Genomic DNA, 17357 nt, shown 5'->3' with positions numbered 1-17357 from the left:
ACTAGGAAGGTGGGTTGTTGTTGTTGTTTGTTTGGAATGGGGTATAGCATGGTTGGTATTGAGAAGAGACCTAGAATAGGCAATGTAGACATGCACAAAGAAGGAATGTGTAACAGACATCCTTTTTACTAAACTGGCAGTAATATTTGCTATATTTATTTATTCCATTTCTATCCCACCTTTTTCCCAAGGAGAATGAGATGGTGTACATGCTTCTCTCCCCCCTCATTTAATCCCCACAAGAACCCTGTGAGTTGGGTTAGGCTGACAGGCAGTGACTGGCCCAAGGTTACCCAATGAACTTCAGGGTCACGTGGGGATTTGAACCCTGGTCTCCCAGGCCCTTGGCCTACAACACACTGCTACCTTCCACATCTTACCAAAAATATCCTAGTCACTTGAGCATTTGGTTTGTCCTTATGCCTGAAGAGACTTTTTCCCCCTTCTGCTTAGGTGCCACAACTGAATGCAAAAGTGAATTCATGCATTTGCTTTGTTCTACTTGTTAAGCAAGGCAGAGCAAGATCTACTGATCACTCAGAGGGTCAAACACTCCTTTGACCTTCAATTAATTCCTCTGTGTGTAACTTGAAGCAAATTAAGGAAGTGTTGGAGAATTGATGAATGGCTGTTTGTTGTCATGACCTGAGTTGGGAGTTCATGAAGGCTGAAATCTTCTGCACTCTTGGGAGTGAGTCCATGGAAATCAATGGGACATTGGAATGAACATAGAAATCAGCCTCAGCCATACCTTTATGAATTGATTCATGATGCCTTTTACAACGTTCTTTAATCAACACAATTTAATTGTTGATTTTATGCTGTTCAGCGCCATATTTTTTTCTAAATCTCAGCAGTATAGATATGTTTTGTACATTTTGTTTTGGCAAGACAATTAGTGTAAATAATGTTTGGAAAACATAATAAAGTATTTATTTATTTTTAAATGGGGGATTTTATAGAATACATAAGGCAAATGTAGACATTTCAGGATGTTTTTATCCACTTACCTGGGAGTGAACCCGATTACATTCTGCAGACTGGCCAATTAGTCTGCGGGGGGAGGGGAGGGTCTCTTTGGCCCTGAATATTCACACTAGCCTAGACATTAACACCTTTGCACAGGCCATTTCTACCCAGGGTTAGTGGGTGGTACATTCCACACTAGACTTCAAAAAGGGTGAACTGTATGAGGTCGTCCTCTTAAGTACTTAAAGGGTGGGCCTGGTCAGCTCCTTCCTCTGCATCCTGACTGACCCAGACAGCAGGCCCCCTCCCTGTCAGGCAACTATGGGGAGATATGGGAGGCGCCAGGCATTTCTCTGCAGCTGTGTGGGACAGTGATGATCCCAAGACAGCAGTGCCATGCAGCAAACATTTCCTGCCTCCTGTATGTTTTTTAGCTCTGGTTCTGTCTGTGTTTATATTTCTCTTTGTGTGTATAGATATACAAACCTTCCAAGTATTTTTCCAGGTCTGATTTGATCACAGAATGTCCTGCTTTTCCTTAAGGTAAAGATAAAGGGACCCCTGACCATTAGGTCCAGTCATGACCGACTCTGGGGTTGCGGCGCTCATCTCGCTTTATTGACCGAGGGAGCCGGTGTACAGCTTCTGGGTCATGTGGCCAGCATGACTAAGCCGCTTCTGGCAAACCAGCGCAGCGCACGGAAACGCCGTTTACCTTCCCGCCGGAGCGGTACCTATTGATCTACTTGCACTTTGACGTGCTTTCGAACTGCTAGATTGGCAGGAGCAGGGATCGAGCAATGGGAGCTCACCCCATTGTGGGGATTTGAATTGCCAACCTTTTGATCAGCAAGTCCTAGGATCTGTGGTTTAACCCACAGCACCACCCGCGTCCCTTAGGACATCTCTATTTTCATCGGAGAAAAGTTGGACGGTATGGAATTATCCAATCCATACCCTCCAAGGCAGTCCTGTACAGGGAAGCTTTTTGATGTTTAATTATGCTTTTATAAATGTTGGAAGCTACCCAGAGTGGCTGGGGCAACCCAGTCAGATGGGCAGTGTAAAAATAGTAAAATGGTGCTGATGATGATGGAAAAGGACGTCCCTATTTTCATTGGATAAATATTGGAGGGTATGGATGTATACACGTATAAAAGAGACAAAGAACCTCAGGACCAAGGGCCAAAAGGGCCAGTAAGGAATGTCGCTCCCAAGCTGAAAACCTTTCCCTACCTTGGGTAAGAGAAAAGTTTAGATGTATGCCAATTCATGCATGCATGTGAAAGTAGAAAGAGTGCATTCATTGCAGATTTGTGCAGACATCTGTAATTGTGTGTTTTGCACAATAGACATAAGGTGGTAACCTATACAATGCCACATATCATGACTGTTGTAGGTGCTTGCTGTGTATACTAGCTCATCTCTCCCACCCCCAATTTACTTTCATTCCCTGCTGCCACTTGCCGATACTAATGACAGCCATTTTTCTTTTGGGAAGCAGGCTCCACCAGGGAAGCTTCAATCTGCCAAACAGACATGTGCTGTAATACTTGCTGTTAGTTAAATGACTGGTTAAAATAGGAATTTAGGACTGCAGAATGGATTTTCATCAAGCAGAAGGCAATGTCCTTGAGTTTTTGATATGACCTGAGCTGCAGAAGGAGGAAATTTACTGTGCATTGCAGTGAATGTCTACTTAGGTGTACATCCCATTTGAGTTTCATAGTGTGCACAAGGTGTTTAGGACTGCAGTCACCAGTTATATTTTTAAGTTGTAAACTCTATGATCAAAACTGATGAATGACTTAATGCATTTGGGGTTTTTTACCACTTGATTGCAAGAGAACCGCTAAACTTTTTACAAACACAGTGGTGCCTCGCAAGACGAAATTAATTCGTTCCGCAAGTTTCTTCTTCTTGCGAGTTTTTCGTCTTGCGATGCACGGTTTCCCATAGGAATGCATTGAAAATCAATTAATGCGTTCCTAGGGAAACCGACTTCAGACCAGGTCCGGGGACAGTCTGTCCCCGGACCTCTTCTGAAGGCTGGGGGGGGGGACAAGGGCTTTTCTTCCCACCCCCAGCATTTTAAAAAACCCCGGGACAGCGGAGGGCTTCTCCGCTGTCCGGGGCGATCTTAAAATGCTGGCGGGCGGCATTTTAAAATCGCCCCGGGACAGCGGAGGACTTCTCCGCTGTCTGGGGCGATTTAAAAGCCCCTGGGAAGGCAGGCAGGGGGGACAAAGACTTTTGCCCCCCGCCAGCCTTCAGAAGAGGTCCTGGACCTCTTCTGAAGGCTGGCGGGGGCGAAAGTCTTTGCTCCCCCCGCCTGCCTTCAAAAGCTGTCCGGCCAAGGCTTCGCGGACCTCTGCCGGCATGCCGAAGCCTGCGCGCGCTGACATCAGCGCGCCCAGGCTTCGCGGAGCGCTCCACCAGCAGCGGCAGCGCTGCCGCTGCTGGCGGAGACTTGCCGGCATGCCGAAGCCTGCGCGCGCTGACATCAGCGTGCCCAGGCTTCGCGGAGCGCTCCGCCAGCAGCGGCAGCGCTGCCGCTGCTGGCGGAGACTTGCCGGCATGCCGAAGCCTGCGCGCGCTGACATCAGCGTGCCCAGGCTTCGCGGAGCGCTCCGCCAGCAGCGGCAGCGCTGCCGCTGCTGGCGGAGACTTGCCGGCATGCCGAAGCCTGCGCGCGCTGACATCAGCGCGCCCAGGCTTCGCGGAGTGCTCCTGCCTTCAAAAGCCGTCCGGGATAGCGGGAAGCGCTTCCCTGCTATCCCGGACTGCTTTTAAAATGCTGGCACTGGGGAGCAAAGCCTTTCGGCCCCCGCCAGCCTTCCTGGACCTCTTCTGAAGGCCGGAGGGGGGGGGAAGGCTTTGCTCCCCACTGCTAGCATTTAAAAGAGGTCCCCGGAGATTTCCCTATGGGCTTTCGTCTTGCGAAGCAAGCCCATAGGGAAATTCGTTTTGCGAAGCGCCTCCAAAACGGAAAACCCTTTCGTCTAGCGGGTTTTCCGTCTTGCGAGGCGTTCGTCTTGTGGGGTACCACTGCATATAAAATGGAACATTAAATTGGTTAAAAACAAGTATTTAAAAATATTGAAAATCAACAATAACTAAAAGGAAAACAAAACATAGGTAATTTCTACATTTCAGGCTAGGCTTGCCTAAACAGAAATGTTTTAAGCAGGCACCAAAAAGAGAGCAGTGAAGGCATTTCCTGGGATCATTGGGCAGGGAGTTCCAAAGTGTAGGTGCTACCACACAAAAGACTTATTTCTTTTAAGTAGCAAACTAATATTATTCAACATCTGCAGTAAAACCAGTTTCCCAAATGATAGCGCAATATTGCAGTCGATTGAGACAATTTACAGTCTGAATAGGATGGGTCCTAAACAGGTGTGTGTAAAAGGCAAAGATAAACATAATATAATGTGTGAAGGGGAAATGAAATTGAGTGCCCTCGAAGACGGCATGACTGGCAGCTCAACAGGAGCATTCCACACTGCAACATTTTCTTGCAATTACTAGTAACATTGCACAATCATTGTTTGCATTGAATATCATTTGTTTATTCAGTTCCAGAAGGACCTGCAACTGTATTTCTCAAACTGTGGGCTGGCACCCACTGGTGGGCCCTTTCAGGAGGGCCACAGTCTGCCCAGGGCTTCCTCAACTGGCCAATCCCCCCCCCACCTGCCCCATAGCCTTTTGGATTGAACATGCCACCCCCCCAGCTAGTTCTTCCATAGAGACCCAGAGGCTTTGGCGGGGGGGGGGGAGGTTTGTCTCCTATGAGCATAAAGGGCAAGAGCAGGTGTTGAAGAAAATTAGAAAGTGAGACAGAAGGTATATTAGAAATAATAAATAAATAGTATTTAAAACAAACTGGGAATAGAAAGGAAGTAGATGTGAGAGGAAAGTTGTTATAGGAGGAATAAGTGTATGTAAAAGGGCAAGGGAGGAGGGAAGAAAGAAACAGGTAGTTTAGAGGAGAGAGTGAAAGGAAAATGGGAGAAGAAAGTACATTAAATTATTTTTAAAGGGGGGGAGGATTTTTTGGACTGGGAAGGGGAAAATGTAAAAGAAAAAGCCTTCTTCATTTAAGATTCTCTGCACCCACAAACTCTGCGTAAAATGGAGAGGCAGAGTCACAATATTGCCAGAGTAGATACATCTACTTAGCTTGAGGAAAGCTGAGCTATGGAACTCCCTGCTGCAAGGAAAATACTGTGTCAAAGAATTCAGCAAATTCCAAAGATGGATTAGATGTTTCACTAAAGCGATGTCAGTAACTTCCATCTGATCATTATACCAAACCCTTCCTCCATCTGCCACCATCACATGGGCTTCTGCAATGTTAAACTGCCTTTAAGTTGTCCCTGGGGGCCAGAAGCTTGAGAATGGCTTACATTGGAAAGGTCTCTGCTCCACTCCCCCAGTTTATAATCCATTTTCCTGACATGTTTCTCTCCTTCATCCCACAATGCTTTCTTCATACTGAGTTGCAATTGCTGTGGTGAACTAATGGTAATAATAATAAGCCGGAGGGTGACTGATCCAAATAGAGGGAGGTAATTCTTATTAGTATTTGGTGCGCTATTCCACTGATTTATTCTGATTCTTCATGGAAATCTAAAGAGGATTCGGAAAGTGAGGGTGCTCATATGTCTTTCTGCTGGGCTTGTGTGCTTTTGGTGCAGTGGATTATGATGTTGTGGAAGTACTCAAGCTGAAATTTAGTGTCTGTAGTATTAATAGGAAATGATAATGGAAGTGTGGGGTGGGAAAATGTGCATATATATATATAGATATAGATATATATGAGAGAATTCTGGGTCAGTGGCTGTTCATAAGCCTGTGTTGATTCCTCTAGTTGGAAGCAAATCTATGCTAGCAAATTGTTAGAATTAAGGAGATTAAAGTTGTGTGTTATGTGGTCATGCCTGCAGCTTTGCTGTGGATCTAAACTACTGCTAAATTGCAGTAGCTCTACAAGAATAGATTAATGCCCCCTGGTGAAGCATGCTCATCTGCTCTGCTAAAATGCTTGTGTTGAACAGGATGCTTTTGGCTATCACAGAACCTTGTTTTGCTTCCTCCCATCCTACTCACAATCCCTCCTGTAAGTTAGTGCCAGCTAAGCCAATCTCCTTTGGACTCTCTTCCACTGTATAAAATCAAATTCACTGGTGCTTTCTTTAGCCCTGCCTTTAAGAATAACAAAGATCTCTGGGTTGTATTAAAAAAAAGTCTTACCATTGATTCACCCAGATGATAATCACCAAACTAATCACATTCCTGAAATGCATGGGAGAAACTGGAAACTGACTACTTTTCAAGACACTTTTCTGCTTATCGTCACATCCACACCATGAATACAAAGCACTCTTACACCACTTTAATGTCATGGAGAATCTTAGGTGCTGTAGGTCTGTGAGGTCGGCACCCTGGGCAGACAACACTTCCCACAGTTCTTTGGGGGAAGCCATGACATGAAGTGATATAAGAACTTTTGGGGGGCTCCCATCATTCCTGGCTGTGCTTGCTTGGGTTAATAGGATTTGGAGTCCAACAACATCTGCAGAGCATCCACTTGGGGAAGATTGCTCTGGTCCCTTTGCTCACCCTAGTTCATTAGAGCAATCAGTCAATTATTATACAGTCACAGACCCTCTAAACCCGTCGGGACAGGGCTGGCTCCTAAGTGTAGCCACAGAGACTTTTAACAAAGCTTGTCGTAAGGCCCTATCTTCCAAAATGGCATCATTGCTAGACCCAGCTAAACGTTCCAGCATAGGAAGCTGCAAGCATACAGGCACCCTGCTATTGAAGAATCCCCCCACCAGAGGGCACTGTCTATGCTTTTTAACTGTATGGACAGAGGGAACCAAGCTCACATTTGTGACTTGTACAGTTGCTTCAGGCGGGGTGGGGTTGGGGAGTAAGGGCTCACCCACACTTCGGCTTCTCCTGTGCCTAGAATGCCCAGCTCCAAACAGTTCCCCACTTAATCCATACTTTCGAGGCTAGGGTTCAAGCAGTTTCCCACTTGCCCGGCTCCTTACTCAGGGTCAACCCCTCTTTAAATTTAAATTGGGGGTGGTGGTCGGGAATCAGTGATCTGTGGGAAACCGGAATTGCCATTTGCTCCGATTAAATGTTAAAGAGCTGTTTTCGCAGGGGGAAGGCAGTGGGACAACAGGATAAGTGCTTAGCTGAGAGAAAGGAAGGAATTTGTGTCATCTTCTGACATGGACACTAGAGAGGGGAAGACATTTCTCCCTTTAACTCTTTACAGATTGCACACTTGTGCTTATATGACTGCTAGAGGATTCTAAACTCCTCTGTAGTGGAACAAGACCTTACAAGCTTAATTGTGCAGAGTTACAGGAATATTTCCTGACATCCTGTTGGTAAGGGTGATTCCCCCCCCCCCCCAGTTTCAGTTTTTCTCAGTTTCTCATTTCTCCCAAGTTCTGTTCAGTTCTCCATATTTCCCAATACTTTGTTTTGCTTTTTTTTTAAAAAAAAATACCCCATAAAAATTCACCAGCATTTTAGGGCGACTTTCTCCCAATATGTGTCCCATTTTGTCTAATTAATTTCACATTATTTCCACAAACATATGCACTGTAATATACACTTTACCTTAGTTTATGCATTGTTATTATTTTTACACATTTCTTTGTGGAAGAACTATATTGCAAAATTTTGCAGAATATCTGTGTCCAATCCCAAACTATTGGGAAACTAGGTTCTTATTTTGGGGGCCGGGGGACAGAAAGACAGCACATGACTCCAAACTCTTGCCATCTCATTGAAAAGCTATAAAGTTGTGTTATTATTGTTGTTTTTGTTTTTAATGGAGGGGAAATAAATGCACGTTCACATTGTCAGAATCCTCATGGAAGCAGTTTTGCTTTTTGCACCACTTTGCTTATAACAGTTGAGCTGCATCTGATGAATGTTAGAGAGTATATTGCTCAAAACATATGTCCCATAGATTTCAATGTGGGATTGGCTGCCAACATAGATAAAGTCTGCTTTGACAGATGCGTTAACAGTCTGAAATCTGAGAGAACATCAGAATCAAACTTGCTGAATTGAATTAGGAATGTGTGGCTTTTAACATACTCTAGCCACTCTCATTTAAACACAAACCATCTGCTGTTTACAGATGTACCACTTCCAGTGGTAATATTCTGAGGATTCTCTCTGTTATTTATTTATATATATATACCCTTTATTTTTCAGTTTCTGAAAATACTTACAGCACACAATCCCCATATAACGCCCCCCCCACCAAGACCTGCCATTCCAAAAAGTGGGTGCTCATCGAGAGATGCCAATACTGCAGCTCATATATTGCTATTTTGCTATCTTTATGAAGATTTGAGTAAAGAATTGATCTCCCCGTTATCATTATCATTCATCCAGGGAGTTTGGCTTATTATTACGCAACCTTTCTGCTTGTGGACCAAATTAAGCTGGGGGCAGCAAAAATACTACAACATTTCTGGTGGCTGTCATTTACAACATTACTGAGTTTTAATTTATATCATCAAAAAATATATATAAAATGCATTTTGGCCATTTTTATTTGCTTGGTTGTGTGTACACTGTACTTGGTACACAAATACCAATGACCAGTGGCTGAGACAACTACATACCTTCGTCATCATCACCAAGCATGTTCAGTGGGCTATTTAGAGGCTGGTAGGGCATGCTGGCAGAGCAGATTTGGTAGGTGGGAGGTGTGTGGTTAATTCCCCCCCCCCGTGTGCAGCTTCTCCTGACACACACACACACACACACACACACACACACACACCACAATTTCTCCCAGCTGAATACATTAATAGTTCTGAAGTCTAGCAAGGGAAATATGTGATAGCTGTTGGGGCTTTTGTAGTGGAGAATTAGTAGAGATGTGAGAGGCTGAACACCCCTCTCTCTCTTTTTACACACTGATTGTGCCCAGCTTTGTTTCTTAGCCCCATGAATTCCTGCTTTAATCTAGTTCCCCTCTCAGGAACCTGTATATCAAACAAATCAAGCTGAGAAATAATGGCTTGCCTAAGATCTCTTAGTGAGTTTGTGGCCGAGGCAAAATTAGGATCGGGATTTTATTCTATTTTTTTGTTGGCTTGCACACTGTGTTTTAAACTGTCTGGGATACAGCAACTGTAGGAGAGATACTGTGATAATTGCTCAGTTTCGGACTCTACCTTCCAACAATTGCAGGCAGCATGGCCAGTGGTCCACCAACGTATGGCTGCTGGTGGTGGTGGACACAACATCCTCATCTCTGCTTTTGGTTATAGAAATTTCTCTAACACATTGAAGGCTGTCATTGTATGCCTCTTAGTTTGACTCCATGCTATGCTCTACCTTAATCTACCGCTGACTTTAAAGTGATGGGCTGTCGGTTCCCTCAAGACCACTGCTTGCCTCATTAACACCACTGGAACAAATTATCACTTCACAGCCCAGAAATTTTGTGTAGCAGTTGAGGTGATTGATGTAACAAGGCTGAGAAATAATGATGAAATGCACGTTCCAGTAGAGGGGATATTCAAAGGCAATTAAGTGTGACACTGAAGGAGGCTGGCATGAATGAAATATATAATATATATATTTTCAAATAAAGTATAATCTACCTTGCTTTTTATTACTCTTAATTAACGTTTGTGTGCAGTAATAATCTTTGGTAACTAAGAGGGAAATCGGTTAAGTGAAAAGCAGTTAACTGTGGAGGAAAGTGGAAACAGGAACACAATAAACTGCTTTATAGCAAGTCAGCCCATCGGTCCATCTAGCGTAGAATCATCCATACCAGACGGACAACTTGGTGCCCTCCAGCCATTTTGAACTAAAATTTCCCACTAAAATAGTCCCAGCCTATACGGCCAAGGTATCAGGATTGGGGGGGGGGGGGTGTGCTGGTTTATGCTGACCAGCAAGGACTTTCCAGAGCTTCAGGAGATGTTAGTGATTGAACCTGGGACTTTCTACATGGAAAGCTCTACCACTTAAGTATGGCCAGCCTTTATAACCAGGTCAGGCTATTGGTCCACCTAGCTCAGTATTGCCCACATTGACTTTCAGTGGCTCAACAGGGTTTAAGCAATCGACTGTCCCAGCCCTACCCTGGAGATGAAATGGATTGAACCTGGGACCTCTTTTGCATGTAGTGAATGCTCCTTAGCATGGAGCTGTGGTCCTTCTCTGACACTGCTTTATTGGGCTATACTTAATGCAAGTGAGGATAGACTTTGGCTCTCATATATGCTGGTCTATGACCGTAATAAAGTGGTGTGGTGTTGCTACAACTCCCATCAGCCCCAGCAAGCATGACCAATGGCCCGGGATGATGGGAGTTGTGGTTCAATAACATCTGGTAAAAGAGAGGTTCCCCACATCTGATTTAGAGCAACACTTGATGTCCAGGCTTATGTTATAGGATGAAAACTATGGCAAGCTTGGAGTTTGACCAGGTTGGTCATTTATTTGAGAGGCATGCTATTGCCTTGCAACCCTGTCTAATCCCTGCGTCCAGCAGAGGAAACTCGGCTGGGGACTGCAAGTACAACAGCAAACCAGTTGGCTAGGACATGGCACCAAACCTTCAGCTAGGTAGTCCTCTATTTTATCCCCCATCCCCACGTATATGAAGCTGGCATCAAATCTGCATACACTTCAGTGCCTACTAAAAACTTTATCTTATTTATGCAAACCTTTCCTGATTAAGGCTTACCTGTATCTCTACCTCTTCACATATGGAGCTATATCCCATGCTAGTCCTATGCAGTGTAGCCCTATTGAAATGAATGGGCACGAATAACTTAGGCTAATTAATTTTAGTGGGTCTACTTGGAGTAGGACTTGGATACTGCTTATTGTTTCTGGTGTTATGCACCTATATATGTTCTGATTAGTGATCTGTACTTTAAACTTACTCTGTGTTATTTGTGCTTTTATGTATTCATTTTTATTGTACACTGCTATAAGTATGCCAGTTTGAAGTAGCATATAAATAATTTAAATGTCTTCAGGGTTTTCTGTCAAGAGTTACAGCTCATGCCATATGTGTCTGATGTAGCAACCGTTCTCTTGCAAAGCCCACATTTTCTTAAAATGAGACTGGGATTAGACAAGAAGATGTTTAATCACTCTGCAGCACATTGTGCCACATTGTTGCTGCATAACGGAAAGGGATGAGGGTCAGAGATGGAGCACATGCATTGAATGTGATGAAGGCCCCAATCCTTGGCATCTTCAGGTAGGGATGGGAAAACCACCACCATGAAACACTGGACAGCTGCTGCCAGTAAGTGTAGCCCAGGAGAGGAAATCTTTTTCAGCCCCAAGGGCCATTTTCCCTCATAAGCAACCTTCAGGAGAGGGGGCTTTGCCCCTGTTCAGCAAGGCCAAGGCCCAAAGTAGGCAGAGCAAGAGTTACAAACCCATCTCAATCCTCAACCAAAAAGCAAGAGGTATTACCAGAATTCAAGGACACATGCCATCTAAGCAAAACAACAACAACCAAGAAGGGTGTGAAACAGGGCAAATAGGGAGAGTCCTAAGCCTAGATTGAGTGGAATGGAGGAATGTGATCAGCTCCAAAGCCTGAAGTTAGAATCATAGAATTGTAGAGTTGGAAGGGACCCTCAGGGTCATCTGGTCCAACCCCCTGCAATGCAGGAATCTCAACTAGATCCTAAATGACAGGTGGCCATCCAACCTCTGCTTAAAAACCTCCAAGGAAGGAGAGTCCGCCACCTTCCAAGGGAGTCTGTTCCGCTGTCGAAAAGCTCTTCCTGTCAGAAAATTCTTCCTGGTGTTTAATTGGAAACTCTTTTCTTGTAACTCAGAGCTATTGGCTCAGCTCCTACCCTCCAGGGCAGAAGAAAACAAGTTTGCTCCATCTTCCATGTGACAGCCCTTTTGGTATTTGAAGATGACTGTCGTATATATGGTTTCTCTCCTTTGTCAGTCTGTGAATGTTCTGTAAGGTCTCCATTTTTTTATACTACATACATTGAAATAGTTTCTCCCTTAGGTGAGTCCTTTGTTGTATTCTAAGTTCAAATGGCTTGTCTTCTATTGAGGTTGTTTATGTGAAATAAGGTTGGAATCCTGACTTGAAATACTTCCCACACTCCATACATATAGATGGTTCCCCCCATACCCCGTGTAAGCTGGATGATGATTTTTAATGTTTCCATTATGAAGGAAGCACTTTCCATACTCCATACATTTAAATGGTTTACCCCTTGTGTGAGTTTGTTGATGCATTCTAAGTCTTCTACTATGCCTAAAGCGCATTCCGCATTCCATGCATTTAAATTGTTTCTTTGTTATTCCAGATGAAAGTGCAGATGGCTCTCTGCAAGTCTGACCTTCGTATCCATCATCTGCTCTATTCCATTTTCTCCTTCCTCTGTGTTCTGTAACATCTTCCTGACACATCCCAGACAACTGAACACAGAATCCTGTTTCATTTCCTTCCTGAGGCTGATCTTGACAGATCTCTCTGAGGCCCATGGGAGGGAATGCTCAGAGGTTGTGGAGAGGAATGCAGGAGACAGCCTGACCAAATCTACTGTCCATCTTTCTCCTTCCATCCTCATAAGGTTTGCAGGATTAGCCTCTTTCATCCTTCCTGAGGACCTTTTAAAGTTTTAAACTATTTTGCTGACCTCAGAAGTTAAAACAAGCTACAGGGTCTCACATTAAAAACAACTCCCTTTCCTTCTGTCTTTTCTCCCTGCCTTCCTTTCCTCTTCCTAACCAGAATTTCTGCATTGATCCTTCCACCATCCCATCCACGCCTGGGCTTCTCACCCCTTGTGTACACATTTTTGAGGCAGAAGGTCCGGTTCAACCTCCACCCCCCACCCACCCCATTCCTTCATTCATATGTGGATATAACATGAAAAATGAGCCAATAAAAGTATAGTGGATTTTGCAGATGAAATTGGGGAATTGACTGCACGATCTGAGCCCAAGCAACACCACACTGTCTTAACTGAAACTAGTCTTGTGAAGAACTATCTTTAATTAAAATATAATTCGTGTGGAATCTTTTTTCTTAACTGCCCCCCCAAAAAAATATTGCTAGCTGTAATTTAAGTTTAACTTAGAATGAAATAACTTTTTACCAAAAACACACCCTCGCCAGAATTGCACATAACTTTATATAGGATTAATTATTAAAATATACTGTGTTTAGAATAACCATGGAGCTCATCTTATATATCAGCTTTATTGCTTATTACATGTCTCAAGACTGTATGAGGTACATGTAACTGTTATTAAACTGAGAATTTGACTCCCAGTTATTGAGAGTGCTTAATTTAGGGAAGCTGCCCTTTCTTTCATAGCATTGTGATTGGTAGATGACAATTTCTATTGAGTTATAGCAAACTAAGTTCTACTTCAGAGCAGACCCATTGAAATTGATAAACCTAAATTAATCATGCCCATTAACTTCAGTGGCTGTACTCTGAATATGACGAGCAATGGATACAACCCATAATCCCCAGTCCCTGCAAGGCAGGGCCCCATTTGAAGTGGATTTTAAAAAATTGAATGATGTATTTTAAAATCATTTTTCACTTAGATTGTATTTATTTTAAACTGCAAATATCCAGGAACTGCAAATATCCACGATTTGGTTATGAACTAATCTGATTGTAATGCAAGTACCTACAAAAGATATTCATTAAGATATTCTATTATTACTATAAATCAAGTTATCTAAAAGCCTATACAAACTGTCTTCTGATTCATAGCAATAATGGGGAAGGAAGAATCATGAACACAGAGTGTGCTCCTGGGTTTTTCCTTTACTGATCTGTGTTGACCTTTCTCTCTCCTGATGGTGTGTGACATCAGGCACAGTAAAAATGGGCTTCAGAGGAAGGATATTTTCAGCCATTCCTTCTACATTCAATCACCTGATGCCACATGGCCTCAGGTACTTGTCAAAATGGCCCCACAGAGGATTTGGTCACACCAGATCCACTTCCCCACTTCTGAACTACAGTGTAAATAATACTCTGAGTCACTGTCAGGGCCTGACTCCTGCCTTATGTTCCTGCTGGTCCAGTAGGAATACAAAGGAGGAATCAAGCCCTCGTGAGGTTGCAGCATGGGAGAGGAAGAGGTGCTGAGACCACAGCATTCACTTAGTGGCTATTGATGTTCTGGCCAGGTCCCACTGATTTTTGAAGAGGTTATGCCCCAGCTAGAGCATAGTGAGTCTCGAAGCATATGCTCTGGGGGCTTTCCAGCCCTGCTCCCCCCAATCTGCTGCCAGGACACATATTCCCATTTGCCTCCCCTTGATCTGGACCTGCCCTAATGCGTTGCATGTTTGCTTCTTTATTATGTTTATTTATCTTGCAAAATACTTCAACTATGATTAAAAATTAGTCTTCTGCATCTGTACTGAAATTCCCCTCCAACAACAACCATGGAACATAAAAGGCAGGTCACAAGGCCATGATGTTTTGCTGGAACTGCATAACCCAACGTGTACAGTTTGCTGACATTACTTCCTGAGTTGGAGGCAATATGCCTTTGGATTCAGAGAGTGCTGTTGTGCTCAAGTTCTGCTTGCAGGCTTCCAATAGGTGTCTGAATGGTCACTGTGAGAACAGGATGCTGGACTAGATGGGCCTTTGGTCTGACCCAGCAGGACTCCTTCTAGGCTCTTCATGGTCATAACATCCCTGTGAGGTCTTGAGCTGAGAAAATGTGATGGGCCGGAATTCAACCAATGAGCGTAACTGCTTGAGGTGGGATTTGAGTTCAGGACTCCACCGTTTAATTCAACACTCCATGGATTTGTTGGCTGTGCAGAGATAAAGGAATAGTTCAATATTTGCCTCAAGGTTCTGAGCTTCATGTATGTGATCCAATGACTTTGTGGATATAATCCAAAGTTCCTGAATCATAGAACTGTAGAGTTGAAAGGGCCCCTGAGAGGCATCTTGTCCAACTCCTTCAATGCAGGAATCTCAACTAAAGCACCCATGACAGATGGTCATCCAACCTCTGCTCAGTAACCTCCAGTGAAGGAGAGTCTACCACCTTCTGTTCTACTGTCCAAACAGCTCTTATTGTCAGAAAGTTCTTCCTGATGTTTAGTCAGAATCTCCTTTCTTGTAACTTGAATCTACTGGTTCAAGTCTGGAGCAGAAGAAAACAAGCTTGTTCCATCTTCCATGTGACAGTCCTTTAGATATTTGAAAATGGCTATCATATCTCCTGTCATCCAGGCTAAACCTATCCAACTCCCGCAAGGAAACAATGATAAACTCTCCCATCTACTACCGTTTTGTGACCATTCTTTTAATATACAGTTTATGAGGGTGAGAGACTGCGTGATTAACTGTAGTCTGAAACACAAGTTCTGGCCTCTTTTAATTTTGGTAGAACCTAAGCCATCTGTTGTTTTTGAAGCACAGAGATTTAGTAATCAACTACAACAGTAAGAAGGAACTTATCTGGAGAGGTTATTAATTAAGAAACTTGGATGGGGTTCAGCATCTTCTAGCCTTAAGGTCAAGCCACCCAAACAAGTCTGTTGGACAATTAGTTTCAAAGTCGGGCTTAATCTACTCAGATGCTTGGTTCTTTGCACTGAACTTTTATTCTAGCATACATTAAGGAATTTATATAACGGCTCTGTTATTGGCTGTTGCTTTTTGCCTTTTTAATAAGGCGCCAGTAAATGAAATCTACTTGGGGAAAACAAAAATGCAGAAATTATTTATATTTTTTCAAACTTCACATTTCCCCCAAGCCTGCTGATCTCCCCCTCTTGTGTGCAGGTGCTGCTGCTTTGGCAGTGGTACCCGCAACCTGAAAACAGAGGGAATAATGCATGTTGACAGCTGCAGCAGATCCCATGCTGTAAGCTGGATCCCCTGAGGTGTACTTCAGAGCAATCTGTCCTAAAATATTGAAAGATGAAAGCTCCAGTACTTTGCACATTCTACTCCCAAGTAAACCCCAGTGGACTTAGTGGGGCATTCTTCTGGGTAAACATCTGTAGGATCAGGCAGCAGGTTTCCTCTGTATAATTCTATGGAAGTCAATAAGCATTCAAAACATTCTGAGGGCGGAATAGAGTTCAAGCATTTTGGAACTCTTGGAGTTCACTCAATCCAAAAGTTAAATAACCCCACTTTGCAATATTTGCTATTGTGATCTTATCCACTACTGGAAGGCACTCTGCCAAGTCAATTAAAATGTGAACCACGAAGGCTGAGGTGCTCTTGGCATCTCTCTCTCTCTCTCTCTCTCTCTCTCTCTCTCTCTCTCTCTCGCAATTAGTGGGACTTGCCATTCTTAGGCATAATATGTGGCAAAGTGCAGATGAGCTTGACTAAAATCTTGCTGGAGGCTGAGCTAAGCAGAGCTGCACAGAGCAAAATTCTGGTGTGAGGAATGACCTCTTAGAAGTTTTTCCTGTGTGGCTTCTATGCCAAATTGTTATATCCATTGTCATACTCAGAGTAAACCTGTTGAAATTAAAGCACATTTAACATTTGTCTGTTAATTTCAATGGACTACTCTGAGTTTATTTCATTATGAATCAATTCCCATGAAGCACCCTGAAGCTATTTACAATATAATAACATATATAAAACTGTTGCATGGATAAAAACAGCTGAAACAATTGTACATATAAAAACAATCTTTAAAAAAACACACCAAAATTTACAATTTAAGACAGCTGGTGGAAGAAGGAATGTAATTTATTGGTAGAATATTTGCTTTGTTCGCAGAAGGTCCCCTCTTCAACATTCAGCTTATCCAGGTGGGGAGCTGCTGCCAGTTAATTAGACAATAACTAAACAGATGAACAATCTGCCAGTATACTGCAATTTCCAATCCTTACTGGCAAAGCAGTGTTTGAAATCCTGGACAGTAGCTGCTAGTCCATGCACACATTACTGAACTAGACGGACCAAGGCATCTGGGTAAAATATAAATTCCCCAAGGTACAGTGGTACCTTGAGTTAAGAGCTTAATTTGTTCCGGAGGTCTGTTCTTAAACTGAAACTATTCTTAACCTGAAGCACCACTTTAGCTAATGGGGCCTCCCACTGCTGCTGCGCCGCCGCCATGTGATTTCTGTTCTCATCCTGAAGCAAGGTTCTTAACCTGAAACACTATTTCTGGGTTAGCGGAGTCTGTGACCTGAAGCGTCTGTAACCTGAAGCGTCTGTAACTCGAGGTACCACTGTATCTGGGTAATAGTCAGATCTAGCATAAGCCTTGAAAAGTCCATAGAGATGAAAGAGGAAGTTGGGAGAGAGTGTCACTCTTCCAACTTCCTATTTTAGCTCAATGTGTTTTTCAAGGGA

At 43.5% G+C, this 17357-nt stretch overlaps 1 protein-coding gene across 11 annotated transcripts in view; it reads left to right on the top strand.

Annotated features, from left to right (window-relative positions):
* Nucleotides 1–17357, top strand: part of TENM1 (teneurin transmembrane protein 1) — a 375511-nt gene that overhangs the window by 41525 nt on the left and 316629 nt on the right. The window lies entirely within an intron of this gene.

Source organism: Podarcis liolepis (assembly GCF_965112155.1).
Source record: "Podarcis liolepis genome assembly, chromosome: Z".
Taxonomy (NCBI): domain Eukaryota; kingdom Metazoa; phylum Chordata; class Lepidosauria; order Squamata; family Lacertidae; genus Podarcis; species Podarcis liolepis.
The sequence above is the reverse complement of the archived record's forward strand: the minus strand, read 5'-3'. Positions and strand labels throughout refer to the sequence as shown.